Source organism: Oryctolagus cuniculus, chromosome 7 (assembly GCF_051225735.1).
Source record: "Oryctolagus cuniculus isolate XC-2025 breed Fujian yellow rabbit chromosome 7, ASM5122573v1, whole genome shotgun sequence".
NCBI lineage: Eukaryota > Metazoa > Chordata > Mammalia > Lagomorpha > Leporidae > Oryctolagus > Oryctolagus cuniculus.
Window position 1 is genome coordinate 15,367,291 of NC_142873.1, and position 19,972 is coordinate 15,387,262.

Genomic DNA, 19,972 nt, shown 5'->3' on the forward strand with positions numbered 1-19,972 from the left:
GAGTTCACCTTTAGCATATAAAAAAGCTACTTTCTAGGAATGTTTATTTTGTAACCTACAAGTTTACTGGGTTGGTTTATCAATTCTAAAGGCTTTTAGTGGAGTGTTTAATTTTTCCATGTATAGCATTGCGTCATCTGCAAACATGGATAGTTTTATTTCCTTTTTTCCAATTTTGTTTGTATTTCTTTCTCCTCCTTACTTGTTCTCATTAAAACTTTCAATAGTATATTGAATTAGAGCAGCAGAAATGGAAGCCCATGTCTTGTTCCAGATCTGAGGGGAAATGTCTTCAGCTTTTCCCCATTCAGTATGATATTGGCTGTTCCTTGTTGTGTACAGCCTTTATAATTTTGAGGAATGCTCCTTCAATACCTAATTTGTGGAGGGTTTTTATCATGAAGGGGTGTTGAATCTTATCAAAGGCTTTCTGAGCATCTATTGAGGTGACCATGTGGTTTTTGTTCTCATTCCATTAATGTGATGTATGACCTTTATTGATTTGCAAATGTTAAACCATCCTTATACTTCTGGGGTAAATCTCACTTGATCGTGATATAGGATCTTTCTGATTTGATTTTGAATTCAATTTGCTAGTATTTTGTTGAAAATCTTTGTATCTATGCTCATTAAGACTATAGGTCTATAGTTTTCTTTTCCTGTCAGGTCTTGTTTTATTATCAAAGTGATGCTGGACTTAAAATAAGTTTAGCAGAATTCCATCCTATTCAATATTTTCTGATAGTTTTTTTTTTTTTTGACAGGCAGAGTGGACAGTGAGAGAGACAGAGAGAAAGGTCTTCCTTTGCCGTCGGTTCACCCTCCAATGGCCGCCGCTGCAGCCGGCGCACCGCGCTGATCCGATGGCAGGAGCCAGGATCCAGGTGCTTTTTCCTGGTCTCCCATGGGGTGCAGGGCCCAAGCACCTGGGCCATCCTCCACTGCACTCCCTGGCCATAGCAGAGAGCTGGCCTGGAAGAGGGGCAACCGGGACAGAATCCGGCGCCCCGACCGGGACTAGAACCCGGTGTGCCGGCGCCGCTAGGTGGAGGATTAGCCTATTGAGCCACGGCGCCGGCCAATATTTTCTGATAGTTTTAACAAGTATTAGAATTACTTCATTTATTGATTCTCAGCCTTTTGGCTAAGATCAAGTGTAGAACTACTTCTTTTATTTTAATACCCTGGATATATCATCTTGCTTTCTTCTGATCTGTAGGGTTTCTGCTGAGAAGTTTGATGTTAATCTAATTGATTTTTCTTTATTCTTAACTTGAAGCTTTTCTCTTGCTGTCTTTAGGATTCACTCCTTATTCTTAAGTTTTGAGTTCCTAGTTTCTGGATGTTCATGTCTCTTTCAAGACAGGGTAAATTATCAACTAGTATTTCATTCAGTAGGTTCTCAACACATCTTTCCCCTTCTTCTTCAGGAATACCTATGAAGCTTGTATTTGGACATTTAATGGCATCCCTTATTTTGTAGATTTTCTTCATTCTTTTAATTCTATTCTGTTTATTTTTCTCTGGGTTATTTCAGGAGTCTTGTCCTATACTTTAGAAATTCTTTCCTCCACTTGGCCTTTTCTGCTATTTAAACTGTCAATATTATTTTTTATTTTACTGATGGAAAATTTCATCTCCAAAATTTCTATTTGATCCTTCTTAATGAGTTCTAGCTCCTTAGTATATTTTCATTCATGCCACTGATTTTCTCATTTCTTTAATCTATCTGCATTTTCTTGCATCTCATTGAGTTTCATTACAATCATTATCTTTGGATTCTATAACAGACATTTCATAGATTTCCTTAAGTGCAGATCTAATTCTGGAGGATTATTATGATTTTTTGTGGGGGGGGGGAGGCATCATCCTACTTTGCTTCTTCATGTGTCCTGAGCCCTGTGTTGACATCTGCATATCTGGTTTACTCATCCTCCTTCATGGAGTAAGTTTTGTTAGAAAAGAGTTTATGATTTAGCTGGAATATAGGGTATCACTTGGCTTGTTTGTTTGGCTTTGGTTCTAGGTGAGCCCTGGAGTATAGTTGATAATGTCTTTTGTCTTAATCATTGCCAGCTGTGTCTATAAGTGATAGAATAGACTACCCTGTTGCAGTTCATAGGGGTAGAATTATAACACAGGGATGAATATGGGTTTCCTAGAGTATGTATCTTTAGCCCATAGATACTTTGGTGTCAGACTCCCTGGTGATTATGATGTCCAAGGACTTGTTCTTGGTGCTGAGAGAGACAAGAATGGTTCTCCGCTTGTCCTGCTGTCAAGCCTGAGTGCTATCAGGGCTTGTGGCACCGATTTCTGTGGCTCTAGGATTGTGTGATGTGGATGAACCCTTCCTCGGGTCCTGCCAGGAGAGTGCAGTTGGTGCTGTGGCTTGTTTCTTTTTAAAGATTTTATTTATTTATTTGATAGGTAGAGCTACAGTGAGAGGGAGAGACAAAGAGAAAGGTCTTCCATCCACTGATGCACTCACCAGATGGCTGCAACGGCCAGAGCTGTGCCGATCTGAAGCCAGGAGCCAGGTGCTTCTTCCGGGTATCCCACGCAGGTGCAGGGGCCCAAGCACTTGGGTCATCCTCCACTGCTCTCCCGGGCCACAACAGAGAGCTGGACTGGAAGAGGAGCAGCCAGGACTAGAACTGGCACCCATATGAGATGCCGACACCACAAGCAGAGGATTAACCAACTGTGCCACAGTGCCAGGCCCGGTGCTGTGTCTTATAACAACAGCATGAGTCCTAGGACTAGCAGATGTGAGCCACCTCACTGCAGTCCTACAGGGTCGCTATAAGGTACATAGGAGACTGTTCTGGAAGGTGTTAGTCCAGAGTAATGGAATGAAGGCAGGTTCTCCCTTAGATCTACCAGGCAGATTACAATGCATTGAGAAATGAGAAATGATTGTTACAGTCCTGGTGTTGCAGAGTATAGTGGCATTATAAAGCAGATCTGTGAGTTCTTTCTTTTAGAGTGAGAGATTTATTATATCATATCTATATTCTAATATTTCTGTTAGCATTTAGTTATTGAAATTAAGTACTGGGGCCAGCACTCTTGCATAGCCGGTAAAGCTGCCTCCTGCAGTGCCGGCATCCCGTGTGGGCACTGGTTGGAGTCCTAGCTGGTCCACTTCCAATCCAGCTCTCTGCTGTGGCCTAGGAAAGCAGTAGAAGATGGCCCAAGCCCTTGGGCCCCTGCACCTGTGTGGGAGACCCAGAAGAAGCTCCTGGCTCCTGGCTTCAGATTGGTGCAGCTCTGCTGTTGCAGCCAATTGGGGAGTGAACCAGCAGATGGAAGACCTTTCTCTCTCTGCCTCTCTTCTCTCTGTATAACTCTGACTTTCAAATAAATAAATCAATCTTAAAAAAAAAGAAATTAAGTCCTAAGGGATAACAAAATAAAAAAATAAATTAAGGATTATTATTTTCACTCTTGCCTTTATCAGTTTGTTCAGGATACTGGCCATTGGTATATACAATAGAGAGTTTAAAAAGATTTACATAATACTTTTATTAACTCTTAAAATTGTATAAAGTACATCATTTTCTAATAGGAAATCTTATTTATTCATATTAAAATCAATTATGTAATTTCAAGCTTGAGAGAGAATTTATGAAATTTTAGTTCATTAATATTATTTGAAGGCTCATAAATGAAAGGATCTACTTGTTTGATTCTTTTTCTTCTGATGTAACACAATATGACAACATCATGATCACATGTAGTATAAAAAGTTTGTTAAATAGAAACAATATCTCTGGCAATTTAATATTGTTCATTATCAGTTGCTAGTATTTATCTTCAACTTAAAATTACAGATCCAAAGCCTTGAAACCTCTTATTCATAAAGTGCACATTTGTTAACTCTCCTTGACTTAGGTTTTATTAACTTAGATCCCTCTATTAACTTAATGCTTCCCTGATATAGTTATTTCTACCGACTCATTTATCTCCTTCAAAGGTTTCTTTGACTACTGTCTGTTAATAAGTTATCCTATAAAGTAAACTTTTTTATTAATCATCTTCCAGTTGTTAATATCAATTACATATCAGCATATTTCAGATGACATTATATTCAAAATTGAATTTTCTTGGATGAGCATCATATAGCAGTGTGTTAACCTACCCCATGGGATTCTCGCATCCCATATTGAGTGCTGGTTCAAGTTCTGGTTCCTCCACTTCCTATCCAGCTTCCAACTGTGAATCTTGGGAGTCACAGATGATGGCTCAAATACTTGGGCCCATGCCACCTATGTGTGAGACGCAAATGGACTTCTGAGCTCCTGATGTTGGCCTGGACCAGTCCTCACAGTTGTGGACATTTGGGGCATGAATTAACAGAGCGAAGACATCTCTCTCTCTCTCTCCCTCTCTCTCTCTCTCTCTCTCTCTTTCAATTAGATGAAGATAAACTAGTATTTTAAAAATATAATTAATACTCCTTTAAAGGTTCTGTTTTCCCAAATACAATTTTCTTATCCCCTTTCAAATGGGCTAAACTGAAAGAAGAAAAAAATAACCTTCAATATCCTTTACTTCATGTTCTAAAAATCATCATTGGAATAATTTCATCATTCAACTAAAAACAATCCAGTCAACATCTGCAAATCAATACCAAGCACACTTAAGATTGTGAAGCACTTTGATTTCTTTTTTTCTTGTTAGCTATCAACCTTGGATACAATTATAAGAATATGTGTGTAAAAATGGTCCATTTGTGTCATGATGTTCAGCTGGACAGATTTTCTTTTAAAGTAATACATAGAATTTTTAAGACAAAATGAATCACTGATTACCTGAATTTTATTTGTATGACTGAAGTTTGAAAACTACCCATATGAACAAACAGAATATGATAAATAATTTTGTAAAGAGTTTGATAGGTTATGTTAAACAAAATAACTATCTGAAAACAGAACAATCTGGATTCCAATTCTTGCTTAACAGTAAATAACCAGAGTAAACCCTGAAAAGAAAAAAAGAAGTAATTACAGTTACACAAGAACATACTTATGGAGAAGACACTTTGGGGGCCAGCGCTGTGGCATAGTGGGTAAAGCTACTGCATGCAGTGCCGGCATCTCATATGGTCACTGGTTCAAGTCCTGGCTGCTCCACTTCCAATCCAACTCTCTGCTATGGCCTGGGAATGCAATAGAAGATGGCCTAAGTCTTTGGGCCACTGCACCCAGGTGGAAGATCCAGAAGAAGCTCCTAGCTCCTGGCTTTGGAGTGGTGCAGTTCTGGCCATTGCAGACATCTTGTAAGTGAACTGGCGGATGGAAGACCTCTGTCTCTCTGCTTCTGCCTCTCAGTAACTCTGCCTTTCAAATAAATAAAAAAAGAGATACTTTGGCTAAATAAATATGATAAGACCTATATACTATAGTATATTCTATTTTCTCTATCATTTCTGCATCAGTTTTGAAATCAACTTTGAAATAATCTAATTTTTCAAATAGAGTTGTGAACACCAGAAAAAATGTTAGACATTATGTCTATGACATCATTCCATTTATAATTAAATATGATAATTATATAAAAGTATTATCTATTCTATACTTATGTAGATTTTGATATAAGTTGAGTGGTATTGAAATGAAGACATGGGAACTCTTAAAATTTTGGAAGTACACTGCTTCTACACTTTCTTTTGATGTATTGCTATTTCTAAAACTGGAGTCAGTAGGAAGCTAGCTACTGAGAAATTTAATCTAAAAATTGTGTATTAGAATGACAATTCTACTGGTTTAAAACAAATTATTATGCCTGTGCTGACAACACAGGTATTTGTGTTTTCTCGTTAAGTTTCTCTTCTATTTGATTATGCTGTGGACTACTTGAAATATCTCCTTCAGTTTAGACTGCATACCTACTTAGACCTGAAGACTGTAAGCAAGTAATCTATTTAATACTTCTAATTCTCAGTGTTTCTGGTCATGTTATAGAATACTTTGAAACCAATTCAATACTATTGCATTTAGCTATGTTGCAAACTTCTTATGGAATCAATCACCACCTATTATATTCCACACACATGATTAATTCACTAGTCATAAAGCAATTATTTCAAATGTGAATCAATTTTCATCCTGTCTAAATGTAAGAGTTAGGAAGACCCCTTTTTGAATTATTTATTAGCTATCAGTGGTGCTCAATTAAAATGATTTTAAATTATATAGGTGAAAGAAATTTTTTTAAAAACCCATCTATTTCTCTCAATTTTTGGCTCTTTCCCTCCAATTCAGGGATGAATGAGAAATACGGAAGTAAGCCAGCCTGCCATTTTTCCAAGAGCAGCCCCAATAGAATCTACTGGATTGAAATAGAACATTTAGAGTTGAGTTTGGTACTCAGTTCTTTCAACCAGTACTATCTTTGTGACATGATTCACTGGGCCAACCACTTAGAGGAACTCTATGTCTGGCTGTCCAATTTGGAAATATAGAAAAGAGTTCATGACCACCATGCTTTGTAAACCCATATTTGTGAAAATTATATTTCTCTATTTAAAAGGGCTATGAGATAGCCATATGTGTGTACTGGGAAAAATTAACCATTTTGTAAAAAGGTTATTGTGCACAATTTCTAAAAACTCATTGGTATCACTTGAATTGGTTACACATTACTTTCTGGCAGAGTAATTTCTGTATTTCTATAGTTGGCTAAAAATGATCAGCATTCAAATTCAATTCAAAGATTCTACAAATACATCATCAGTGATATTGTGTCTTATTAACTATGCTGTTGGGTAAACTACATGGCATAGTGAAAAAAGCATGAACTTTTGTGTCAGGGAAATCTGGATATGAATCAGAATTCATTCCTATGTAAGAATGAAGAGATTTATTAACTAAATCTCCCCAGATTTAGTTCTTCAACCATCTGAAAAATCACCTCATTGGAAGGTGGTGAGGATTACATGAGATAACCTGTGAGAATTCTGATAACAACCTCCTTATGCAGCACTGAACATCAATGTGTCCATATTGCAAATAAGGTTATTGGAGTTCAAATAATTCCTTCAGAATCAGAGAGGAAGCAAGTCTGTAATCCCATGACAAAATGTAAATGTGTCTTTCACAATCAAAATATACTTTAAAAGTAGTATTCTCACAAATATCACCTTCCTGATAAAAGTTTAAATTCTCCTAATAACAATCATTATTATTATTTCAATAGCATTCACATAATTTTCTCACAGTTGTTACATTCATTGAATTATCATACATGCATCAACATCACTTTTGTAAGCATAAGTTCCAAATCAAAAGCCCAGTTAAGGTTGCAGGTCTATAATGTGTAGTCACAGCTTTTGTAAATCTTAGCTTGCCCATTTTCAAATTGTTGTTGATCATAGTGTTGTTGTATCATTTAAGTAAGAATAATTGGTTGATTATTTTGAGAGATGAATATATAGAGTGGCTATAAATTTTTATTATATTAGCGATTTTGTGGGGAGCAACCCGGACTAGACTGAGTTACTGGAATTAAGACTTATTCTATGCATCTGCTCTCCCACAATATGGCGCTGGGAGAGAAGTAAACAGCTTCCGCACAGCTGCCTCCAGTTCAACCAATAAACTGTGGGACCTGCTCCTGATTGGAGGAGAGCAGCGTACTCAGCATGTGGGTAGCAGAGTTGGGATTGGTGGAAGAGGACTATAAAGGAGGAGAGAGACGGCATGCACCAGGAACATCTAAGGGGAACATCTGAAGGAACACCTGTGCAGCCCCTGAGAGAGCCGGCCGGCGGTGTGCCGCTCCCCTGCGGAAGTGGGGAATGTGGCCAGGGGGAACCGCCCTTCCACGGAGGTGGAAGGGACAGTAGCCAACCCGGGAAGAACCAGCAGCAAACCCGGGGAGGGCCGAGCAGACGAAAGAACAGCGCAGGGTCCTGTGTCGTTCCTCCACGAAGAGGGCGAGCGACAGATTTGAATGATAGTTGTTAAGATGAAACATGACTATTGAATATGTGGCCTTAGTAATGCTCAATATTGACAGTTTTCACTAGAATTCTTTAGGTATGGTTTAAAGGTGATTCTCAAAGAGAAACGCATTGCTTAAGACATTATTTGGAACTAACAGTGAATCAGACAGACAAAGCATTATAAATGGAGTTGAGGTCTTTGCATTGTCATTAATGAGTCAAGTGATCATATGCATAAGCTATAACCAGTCTAATTCTCATCTCCCTCATCAAAAATTTTCAAAATAGCAATCACACACTTACCTCCAAGAGGGTGGAACAGATTATAAAATATTAATAGAAGATATGAATTGAAAACCAATATTAAGGTAAAATTACTTGGATCTTTAACCCTTTCCCATGGTAATTATTCTGTAAATCAATTTTGGAATGGCAATGAGTACTATGATTAGACGTGTCTTTTGATCAAATACTGGGATTCATGAGTTTGATTAATGAAGAAAGATTATTAATTTTGTTGTTTCCAAAAATACATAAGTAGAAACTAGGTCATTTATTGTACTCAAATACAAGAATCCCTATGATTGAATGACACAGATCAGAAATAAGCCTAGGAGACATACTAATAACTGTCTCTGCACATGAATAAATGAACTATTAGTAATTAGAATTCATTAACCACATAGGCTAATGGATGGAATAACACAATTTTACTGCTGTTTTAAAGTTTTTGGTCCTCATTTATTCAAATGGCTCTACTAAGGACAACACTGATGGAGTACTTTGACCTTTTGTACATCACTTCTTTCCAAGGTGAAATTTCACTTGTTCTCTTTCTCATTAAGGTTCTGCTTGAAAATGATTCATGCGTGGCCGGTGCTGCAGCTCACTAGGCTAATCCTCCGCCTGTGGCTCTGGCACCCCAGGTTCTAGTCCCGGTTGGAGCACCGGATTTTGTCTCAGTTGCTCCTCTTCCAGTCCAGCTCTCTGCTGTGGCCCGGGAAGGCAGTGGAGGATGGCCCAAGTACTTGGGCCCTGCACCCACATGGGAGACCAGGAGGAAGCACCTGGCTCCTGGCTTTGGATTGGCACAGTGCGTTGGCCACTGCAGGCCAGCAGGTAAGGCCACTTGGGGGATGAACCAACGGAAAAAGGAAGACCTTTCTCTCTGTCTCTGTCTCTGTCTCTGTCTCTCTCTCTCTCTCTCACTGTCTAACTCTGCCTGTCAAAAAAAAAATTTAAAAATGACTCACGCTTATAATTGAAGGTGAAGAAACCTGGGCATTCATTTAGATGATTATTAAGAAAATTTTTTTCAGTCTGAAAAAAATGATACACAACCTTATTATCCCCTCACCATTGGCTGAGAGTGAGATGTGATTCCCAGAAGTAGGATTCGTTTTCCTGGTGATGATAGAATTACTATCAGGATTAGCCTTCCACTAACTGAGCTGACTTCACCTCATTGGCAAGACATTTTAAATGTCCTCATGACATTCATTTGCAGGTGCTGTAGTTATCTAAAGCATAAAGGATGAACTGACTTTGAAATTGATTTACTCACGTGTCCATATTTATATTAACAGATGGAATAAAATTTTCTAAGAATACTGATTTAAATGTAACTGACTCTTGCTTATGTTTGAATCTTTTTCCTTTAAAGGAAATGGGCAAGATTATATAAATATCTATTTCATTAATATCCTTTGTGTTGTTTTTGCATCTGTAGATTTTCTAGCTAATACATAGGAATCAAAATGATAACTATGGTAATTAGAAAGTCCACATTCCATGATTTCCATTAAATTTAATACTATGTTCCTACCTTGTGTTGCATGGGTTTTTTGGGTACTGATAGCTTCTAAGCAGTAAATTGAAATATGTTTGTTTCATGGGTAACATGGAAACAACATTTTCACTATGTTGTGTACTCTATATTATATATGGTCTGAAATATTTAGGGAAGCAATATTTGTCATGATAAATAAAATGATAAGCTGTCATTGGATCATTTACAGAAATTTTCTTTAGCTAAAATTATAACTGTTGTTATCATATCATATCAAAATTATAACTGTTGTTATCATAACTATGATAACTGTTGTTATCATAATAGTGGATCAAGTTTGCCTAACACAGAAAGTTGGAAAAAATGGAGCTTTTTAATGTGAAAGAGATAATAACAAAGGGAATAAATGATGTTTGTGGCCTAAGCATACTGTAAACAGTTAAACCAGTTTTGGTAATCGCATACATTACTTTCTTTCATTAGATGTAAGTAAAATTTGAAACAATTTAGGATTAAAGTTCTTTCCTTTTCCCCTCTACCCAAACCTGTTGTCAAGTGAGAGCAATTCTAGGATTAGACTTTAACACACAAGCACACATTAGCAAATAGGCATAAACTCAAGTAGCTTATATTTTGAAAACACTCAGTTGTGTGACTTCATCCTGTGCAAGAACCTTGAATGGAAGGTTTATTAGAGAGTATTGTGACATTATCCTAGAGTAACACTGCTGTTTGTATTATTTTTCTGGGCAAGTGACATAATCTTATTGATTAAAAGTTGGGCTAGGCTGGCGCCACAGCTCACTAGGCTAATGCTCCGCCTGTGCCGCCAGTACTCTGGGTTCTGTCCCAGTTGCTCCTCTTCCAGTCCAGCTCTCTGCTGTGGCCTCGGAAGGCAGTAGAAGATGGCCCAAGTGCTTGGTCCCTGCACCTGCATGGGAGACCAGGAGGAAGCACCTGGCTCCTGGCTTAGGATACGCACAGTATGCTGCCCTTAGAGGCCATCTGGGGAGTGAACCAACAGAAGGAAGACCTTTCTCTCTGTCTCTCTCTCACTAACTCTGCTTGTCAAATAAATAACAAAAATGAAAAAAAAAGAAAAGAAAGATCATTCACTTTGCTGATTAAAAAAAAAAAAGATGAACTGTTAATTACATTTTGGAGTTGTCACATTTTTGGAATTGCGCTGATTAATATAAGGCAACTGGAGCTTGGAGACCCATCGATGAAGGAGGCGCTAGACCAGCGATGCAATTGGTGACTTCTCTGCATCTGACACTGAGAGGAGCTGCTGGTCTGCACCTACCTAGGCTCACAGCCGCTGACTGGCAGAGTCAGAAGGGCGCAGGTGGGGACTCCTTGCATTCTGGCATCCTATTCATTTGCTGTGTGACCTCAGGCACCTTGGCTGACCTCTCTGAGCCTTGGTTTCCTTCTACATGAAATGAGGACAATCTAGCTCACAGATTGTGAGGAGGAAACCAAGGGAGACATGCATGATACCGTCTTTGTAGCAGTTCCACCAAGAACTGTTACAAAGAAGCACCCCTCTTCCTGCTTCCCACAGAGCCTGCCTGGGTAGAATTTCTCTGCTCTCAGGATCACGCAAACAGGAAGAGCAACACATAAACAGAAATAGGGCTCACCAGAGGACTGAGTGCTGGTCGCTCTTGTGCAGATTGTCAGTTATGCCAAAAGCCTTGAAGAAGTCACATTGCTGCTGGCACTGAGGCTCACTAGGCTAATGCTCTGCCTAAGGCCCCGACACCCCAGGTTCTAGTCCTGGTTGGGTGTTGGGGTGCCAGTTCTGTCCCGGTTGCTCCTCTTCCAGAGGACTGTTTTTTTTTGTAAGAAAACCACGTTTCAATTTGAATCTCGACATTAAAATGTTTACAAAAACCACCAGTTAGATAAACTAAATGTGTAAGTCAATTAAATAGAAAAAAAGATATTCGCAGCCGTTTTCTCCGTGTTGTTTGTGCTGTCTCTGGCAGGTGCGCCAAAAGTCACACAGCTGAGGTCAGAAATAAATCACAAATAATGAGACCGGCACGGTGGCCACGGTCAGCCCCACTGCTGCTCCCCGGAATGCGCTTGGCGACATCAGGGATGACTGACACCCATGCCCTCAGCAGGTGGGCGAGTGCTGCCCTGGGCGCAGGCACAGCGAGATCAGGAGCAGAGGCCGCACACTCGCCACGCCCACTCTGTGCAGGGACGCTCGGCCGCCGGTGCTGCTGCCGCTGACCCTGTACACACACCCTGCACACACAGCCGACTCGGGCCTTGTTTCCGGCTGCAACCGGCTGCTGCCCTGCTGACATTTCCGGGGGTCGGGGCAGTAGGCCCGCGCTTCCGTGGCCCCTTCCATAGACCCAGTGATGGGAAAGCAGGCCGCAGGTGCCCTGGCCTGCACCTGCTGTGAGTGGTTCTGGGCTTAGTCGGGCCAGGCAGACTGTGGCCGAGGGCCCGGGCTGTTAACTCACCGACAACACAACAGAGGGCCGTCATCAGATTTATTGGATGAACAAGGCAGGTGGGAATTTTCTCGGACCGCGCATCCGCTGACTCGGGCAGACAGGAAGCCGTGCAGAGACAAGGGAGCGAGCATTCGTGAGAGCCGTCATTAGACGCGTTCTTCCCTGGAGCTCCGGGGACAGGCAGGGTCAGACTCTGCTGAGTGAGGAGCCGCCGCTGGCCGGCAGCCTCGCGGTCAGGTGGTTAACGCCCCTCCCCGAGCCCACCCTGCCCAGTGACTGCTGCACAGACCACTTCCGTGTGCTCAGCTAAGGACTCAAGTCTGGGTGTCGCTTCGTATGGGAATCCGCAGGTGTGGCTCAGGCCCCTCTCCCCTGAAGCAGCTCTGTGACACCCTGGTGACAGTCACGCCACAGTGCCAGAGACATGCAGAGGCGCACGCCTGCCAAGCTGCCAGTGCAGACTGCCGGCGCCGCCGCCCGAGCAGGGAGAAGGAGCACATCACGAGGAAGAAGAGGATCCACACGCGGAAGCCGGCGTTGTTCTTGATGGCCTCTCTTATGTCTTCGTTGCCCTCCTTGATGTTTCCAGTCGCTCCAACCACCAACTGGTGATGTTGTCAACCTCCACTTCCTGTTGCAACAACTTTTCCGTGAATATCTCTTGGAGTCTGGAAATTTCAACCACTTTCCCTTCGATTTGCCTCACTTCGTCAAACAAGCTGTTCATCTCCCCAATGGGCTGCTGATTTTCTTGTTCAAACATTTGCATTTCTTCTGGGGATAACTCCTCTTCTCCTTTGCCATCTCCCCAGGCACTCCAGTCAGGCTGCGCTTCAGACACAGTCTTTTCTGGGAACTCTTCAGAGGCAGGTTTCTCTTCAGAGTCTTTTGAAGGATTCTGTGACGCTTTCTCAGAAGCGATGGATTCTCTTGTTTTTGCGTTTGGTTCTGGTTCCAGCTTAGATAATCTCTTCTTATCCACCACTCGTTTAACTCGGATGACTCTCTGTTCTGAGTGAAGTTCACACACTCTTTTTAAGTAATCCTCGATGAAATCCAGAGTGGCAGTGCTGTGCTCCTTCACCTGCTGGGAGGGGACCTCCCTGTGCGCATCTGTCCTGAGCTGCTGAATTGCTTCCGAGCAGGTCCTCATGAAGATCTGTGCGTCCTGGTCTATCTGGTCTCCTCTGTGTCTGTCATCCTGCCAGTCAGACAGAACGTGGCTGTAAGCATTAATATAATCTTTCCTATGCTCCAGAAGAAAATCTCTCAGTTTGCTGTGGCCTGGGCAGGCAGTGGAGGATGGCCTTGCACCTGCATGGGAGACCAGGAGGAAGTGCCTGGCTCCTGGCTTTGGATTGGCACAGCTCTGGCTTTAGCAGCCATCTGGGGGATGAACCAACGGAAGGAAAACCTTTCTCTCTCTCTCTCTGTCACTGTCTAACCTGTGAATCTGAAGGGTCAGCTACTGATTTTTATATAAATACTATTCATGGACACTAAGGATGCTTGAACAGCATTTACCTCCAACAAAATACTTTGAATAATACTTAAGCAGGAAAAACAATTCTCTGCTGTGCTAAAGAAGAAATCTTTATACCGATGATCAGAGAGAAAAGTGAGCCCCTAGCTCAACTATTTGAGTATTAGGTTACTGTGTGTGTATGTGTGTGTGCGTGCTGAGATTTGAAGAAGCTTCATGTATCTACATATACACATGCACACACACACACAAATCTGTAAAGCTCCTTCAAATCTGAGCTATTTATGGTATACATAAAATTAATTTGCATCTCTAAATAAGTACAGTTAATATTAACATTTCAAAAATATAAATAATTCAATTTTTAATTCTTGCATATTTCAGATAAAATTATCTTACATTGTAAAGATGACATATCACAAATTTAAAATTGCTCATCAACTATTCCTGTTTAGTATTTTTCCTCAAAATCATTATGACAGCTCATTTTGCACAACAGGATCTATTCAGAACCAGTTGTAGGTGGTTGTTATGCACCCAGACTTTTTAATTTTCAGCAGTCCTTTTGTTAATAATATTCTGATTTATTGATGAGTAGACATATATCCCTATTCCCTATTTTGGTGATGATTCAATCATTTCAATTCCCTCTAATTCTTTTAAATGGAGAACTCAAAAGTAAAGAACTATTAGACTCAAATTAAACTTTCCCAGCAAAAATTGCATTATACATGGTATTTAATGGTTAAGTTTGCATAAAATGTTGCATAGAACTTAGTCACCTGTCTCCTGATATGAGTGATGTTGAGACTGGCCAGCAGGTTAAAATTGTGAAAATTTGCTTCCTTTTAATGTATTATTTTTCTTCTAGTTGCAAAAACATACCTTATCATTACACAGATACTCAATTACTCTTCAGATAATTGCCATTATCTGTTGATCACTGGTATTTCTTTTTTATTTTTTTATTTTTTATTTATTTATTTTTTGACAGGCAGAGTGGACAGTGAGAGAGAGAGACAGAGATAGAGAGAAAGGTCTCCCTTTTTTCCGTTGGTTCATCCCCCAGTGGCCGCTGCAGCCAGTTATTGCAGCAGGCGCACAGCGCTAATCCGAAGGCAGGAGCCAGGTGCTTCTCCTGGTCTCCCATATGGGTGCAGGACCCAAGGACCTGGGCCATCCTCCACTGCACTCCCCGGCCACAGCAGAGAGCTGGACAGGAAGAGGAGCAACTGGGACAGAATCCTGTGCCTCAACCGGGACTAGAACCTGGTGTGCCGGTGCCGCAGGCAGAGGGTTAGCCTATTGAGCCATGCTGCTGGCCGATCACTGGTATTTCTAATAACTAATGATTACATTAACAGTTGACAGTGTTTCTTTGAAAATTTTTAATTTCGGGCCAGCACTGTGGCATAGAAGTAAAGCTGTCACCTGCAGTGTCGGCATCCCATATGGGTGCTGGTTCAAATCCTGGCTGCTCCACTTCAGATCCAGTTCTCTGCTGTGGCTTGGGAAAGCAGTAGAAGTAGGCCCCAGTGCTTTGGCCTCTGCACCCGTATGGGAGACCCAGAAGAAGCTCCTGACTCCTGGCTTTGGAGGCGTGCAGCTCCTGCCATTGTGGCCATCCAGGGAGAGAACCAGCAGATGGACAACGTATGTCTCTCTTTCTATGCCTCTGCTTCTCTGTAACTCTGCCTTTCAAATAAATGTCTTTAAAAAAAAAAGAAAATCTGCAATTTAATCTAAAGTTATTAATTTTTTAAAAGATTTTCTTACTTTAAAGACAGAGAGAAAAAATAGAGGAGAGGAGAGGGGAGGGGAGGAGAGTGGAGGGGGAGGAGGGGAGGGGCAGAGAGGAGGGGAGAGGCTGGTCATTCATCTGCTGATTAATACCCCAAATGGCCATAACACCCAGGGCTGGGCAAGGCTGAAGCTAGGATCCATCCAAGCCTCCCATATAAGTGTCAGGGTCCCAAGCACTGGTGCTGTCATGCTAGCCTTGCAGATGTGTTAACAAGGAGCTCAACAGGAAGCAGAGTGGCTGAGACACAACTACTCTCACACTTGGGCCGTGTGTGTCTCAAGTTGCAGAATGTCTGCTCCTAGAGTTATTAGTTATTAGTTATTCCTATTAGTTATTAGTTTTTATTTCTAAATTAGAGCTTTCTGTGACAGCACAGTTAATCATTTATACAGAAGATAGCTTTCTCATTGTAAAGGAATAATATTCATTTCTTTACTTTGACTTTCTCAAAAATCTTCATTTAATAATCATATTTTGAAAACATCATTCTTATGCTTTTAATCTTTAATGGGAAATTTAGTTTGCTCTAAAATTATGTGGCTAATTCAGTGATCAAGCATGCCACTAGTGCTATCTAGAAATAAAAATATGAACTGCATATTTGATTGTTTTCACATGGTTATTTCAACTGTCATCAATATCTAAAAACATTCTCGTTGTAGCCTGTACCATGTCTAACATTATCTTATGAACTGATGAAATAACCATCTGAAATCACTGTTATTACCTAGATTTTTTTTCTGCAAACTTTAATGGCTGATTTGTTGTGTATTCCTTAGTCACACCCTAAACCTGATATTCTCTTATTTCTCACTCTCACAGCAATACAATGTTTATCTTTCCACAGTGGCCACAGGATGCTATTTTAGGAAGATTCAGCTCTCTGATTTGCCTAAATGACTACATAATCCTTAAAATGCAGTAAGGTCATAGGATTCCAGATTCCTGTAAATTCTGTGACTTTTCAGATGTAAATGATTATCAAGCCAGATGAGTATTTCTATTTTCTAAACTTCTGTATATGAATTGAATTTTTACATTTTTTGAAATAGCTATTCTGGATTTCTTGGATTTTTATTTTATATCGATGTTGGACAGTATGAAAAATAAATGAGGAATCTCAAAAATTCATTCATAGCCTAAACATTTGATAATATTTTTCTTTCATCGTAGGCAGTTTCTTATATGAGCACACAATAGAATATTTGTTATACAGCACTGTTATAGACAAGTTCTTAATTATTATGTCCAGAACTTTCTTCCAAGCCAATGCAATCCATTTTTCAAGTTTTGATGTTGATGTTACATCAGTAGATCTTATTTCACTGGATTCTTATTGTGATTTATTTCCCTCAAGGTAGTTAGTTGTTCTTAGAGGTTTTTTTTTTTTTTAGATTTATTTATTTATTTAAAGGCAGAGTTGCAGCAGAGAGGCAGAAGTGAGAGGGAGAGGGAGTGGGAGAGAGAGAGAGAGAGAGAGAGAGAGAGAGAGAGGTCTTCCATCTGCTGGTTTATTCCCCAAATGGCCACCATGGCCAGAGCTGGGCTGATCCAAAGCCAGGAACTAGGAGCTTCTTCTGGGTCTCCCACGTGATTGCAGGGGCCCAAGGACTTGGGCCATCTTCTATTGCTTTCCCAGGACATAGCACAGAGCTGGATTGGAAAGGAACAGCTGTGACTCAAACCGGTGCCAATATAGGATCCGGGCACTGCAAGTGGTGGCTTTACCTGCCATGTCACAATGTCAGCCCCGATTCCTAGAATTTAAACTACTTCCGTAAAAAGTACCTGGGAGATTCCAAGAAACTGACAACCTAAGCAATATGCAAATTGCCTTGGGTTCTGTCTCTCTCTCTTTCTCCCCTATGCTTCCCTCCCCTCTTTGTTCCTCTTATATTATTAGAAATCTAGGCCGGCGCCGCGGCTCACTAGGCTAATCCTCCACCTAGCGGCGCCGGCACACCGGGTTCTAGTCCCGGTTGGGGCGCTGGATTCTGTCCCGGTTACCCCTCTTCCAGGCCAGCTCTCTGCTGTGGCCAGGGAGTGCAGTGGAGGATGGCCCAGGTGCTTGGGCCCTGCACCCCATGGGAGACCAGGAAAAGCACCTGGCTCCTGGCTCCTGCCATCGGATCAGCGCGATGCGCCGGCCGCAGCACGCCGGCCGCGGCGGCCATTGGAGGGTGAACCAACGGCAACGGAAGACCTTTCTCTCTGTCTCTCTCTCTCACTGTCCACTCTGCCTGTCAAAAAAAAAAAAAAAAAAAAGAAATCTGACAATTTCCTCTGCTTAATTCTTTCCCATTTCCAGTGTTCCAACATCCTTCTGACTATTGCAGGATAATAAAATAGCATATCTCCCCTACTTTGCAGTGGCTTCTTACATCCCATTAAGCCATTGTTTCTTACTTTCAAAAAAATTTTTTGCAATTGCAGCCATTCCTTCTTCAATGAATATTTGATGCACAAATGTTCTATTTATGCCCTGGATTCTACTTCTGTACCTCTGCACACACAATAACATTTTGTGTTCTAAAGCTGAAACATACCAGAACATTATAAAAGACATCTTGACTAGTAATCAAACTTGATATGTATAATTCTGACAATGCATATGATTCAATTGAGGTAATTACAGTATGAATAGTTCAGATGAAAGTCTTATAAGGCAGGAAAGGACAGCTCTGTCATAACTGTCAGTAGTCTTATAGTGATAATAAAGCACAAAAAATCATCAGACTCATTCCACTATGAGAAACAGTAAGATGTGCTTCCTCGCAGGAAGCTAAGTTCCAGGAAGATCCCCTAGACATGATCGAGAACATTGTGTGCTAGGTACTTTTCCTCCTATTTCTAAGTATAGCCCTGCAACAATTCTTAATTCTGAAAAGCTCATGTTTTTCTGTGCTATCTCTTTAGTGGATTTTGACAGCAAATTTTGTAGTTTTTTTTTTTATATTTAGTGAGATTTCTGAATAAAAATGTTGTTTGACAATCACCTTCTACTCAATTTCTTGGCATGATGGTTTTAAGAATGCCTCAAGAGAAAAAAAAAAAACCTGCTGTTCTCATTTATCTGCAATTCTTTTCTCCAAAGAATGTTAATATCCAAAGTTATGACTGTTTTAGGGGCTGGCACTGTGGCACAGTGGGTTAACGCCCTGCCCTGAAGCACTGGCATCCCATATGGGCACCAGTTCTAGTCCCAGCTGCTCCTCTTCCGGCCCAACTCTCTGCCATGGCCTGGGAAAGCAGTAGAAGATGGCCCAAGTCCTTGGGCCCCTGCACCCACATGGGAGATCAGGAAGAAGCTCCTGATTCCTGGCTTTGGATCGGCGTAGCTCTGGCTGTTGCAGCCACTTGGGGAGTGAACCATTGAATGGAAGACCTCTCTTTCTCTGACTCTCCTCTCTCTGTGTAACTCTGACTTTCAAATAAATAAACAAATAAATCTTAAAAAAAAAAAACAAAGCTATGACTGTTTTAGAATCTTTTCAATACTCCTAAAAGTCATGTTTTGTATTTATGCAAACTATACGATTAGTCTTACAAAAATATTTGTATGATTTAAATTTCTGTCTTTTTAAAAGAAATGGATATTTGGGGTAGTGTTTTATCTAGTCATCCTTCTGAGCTTTTTTAAAGAGTAAATAATGTATGAATACTTAACAATTCTGTTTTTAAAGATTTATTTATTTATTTGAAAGAGTTACACAGAAAGAGAAGAAGAGGCAGAGAGAGAGGTCTTCAATCCACCGGTTTATTCCCTAGATAACTGCAATGGCCAGAGCTAAGCCATTCTGAAGCCAGGAGCCAGGAGCTTCTTCCAGATCTCCCTGGGGATGCAGGGTCTCAAGCACTTGAGCCATCTTCTGCTGCTTTCTCAGGCCACAGCAGAGAGCTGGATTGGAAGTGGAGCAGCCGGGACTTGAACTGGTGCCCATGTGGGATGCTGGCACTACAGGCAGAAGCTTCACCCTCTACTCCACAGTGCCAGCCCCACTAATGTGCAGTTCTTTCCAGTTCTAAAACTATTTTTGCATCATTAAACTATGAGTTTTTTAAAATAGTTGACATTGTTAAATACCGATGTGCTTTTGCTACAATGGAACCTGGGCAGGCTTTGGTGGAGCAGCTATGCAGCCAGTTGTGATGCCCACATTCTATATCAGTGTCTGTGTTTGAAACCCAGTTCTGCTGCTGATTCCAGCTCCCTGCTAATGTGCACCCAGGAAGGCAGCAAATACTGCCTCGAGCAGTTGGAGCCCTGCCATCCCTTTGAGAGATGTGAATTGATTTCCCAGATGCTAATTGCAGGCATTTGGAAACTGAACTAGTAGATGGGAGATCTCCCTCCCCGCTCCCCCTTTCAAATAAAATAAAATAAAATTATTAAAGATTTTTCAGCTAGAATCAATTTGCTCTTGACTCTAAACCATACAATTAAATAATTTATTGCTTTTAGGTT

The 19,972-nt window shown here is 40.9% G+C and overlaps 1 pseudogene; it reads right to left on the reverse strand.

The window, feature by feature from the left end:
• Positions 1–12,534: 12,534 nt before the first annotated feature.
• Positions 12,535–13,420, reverse strand: LOC138850338 (syntaxin-18 pseudogene; annotated as a pseudogene).
• Between the last annotated feature and the right edge of the window lie 6,552 nt (positions 13,421–19,972).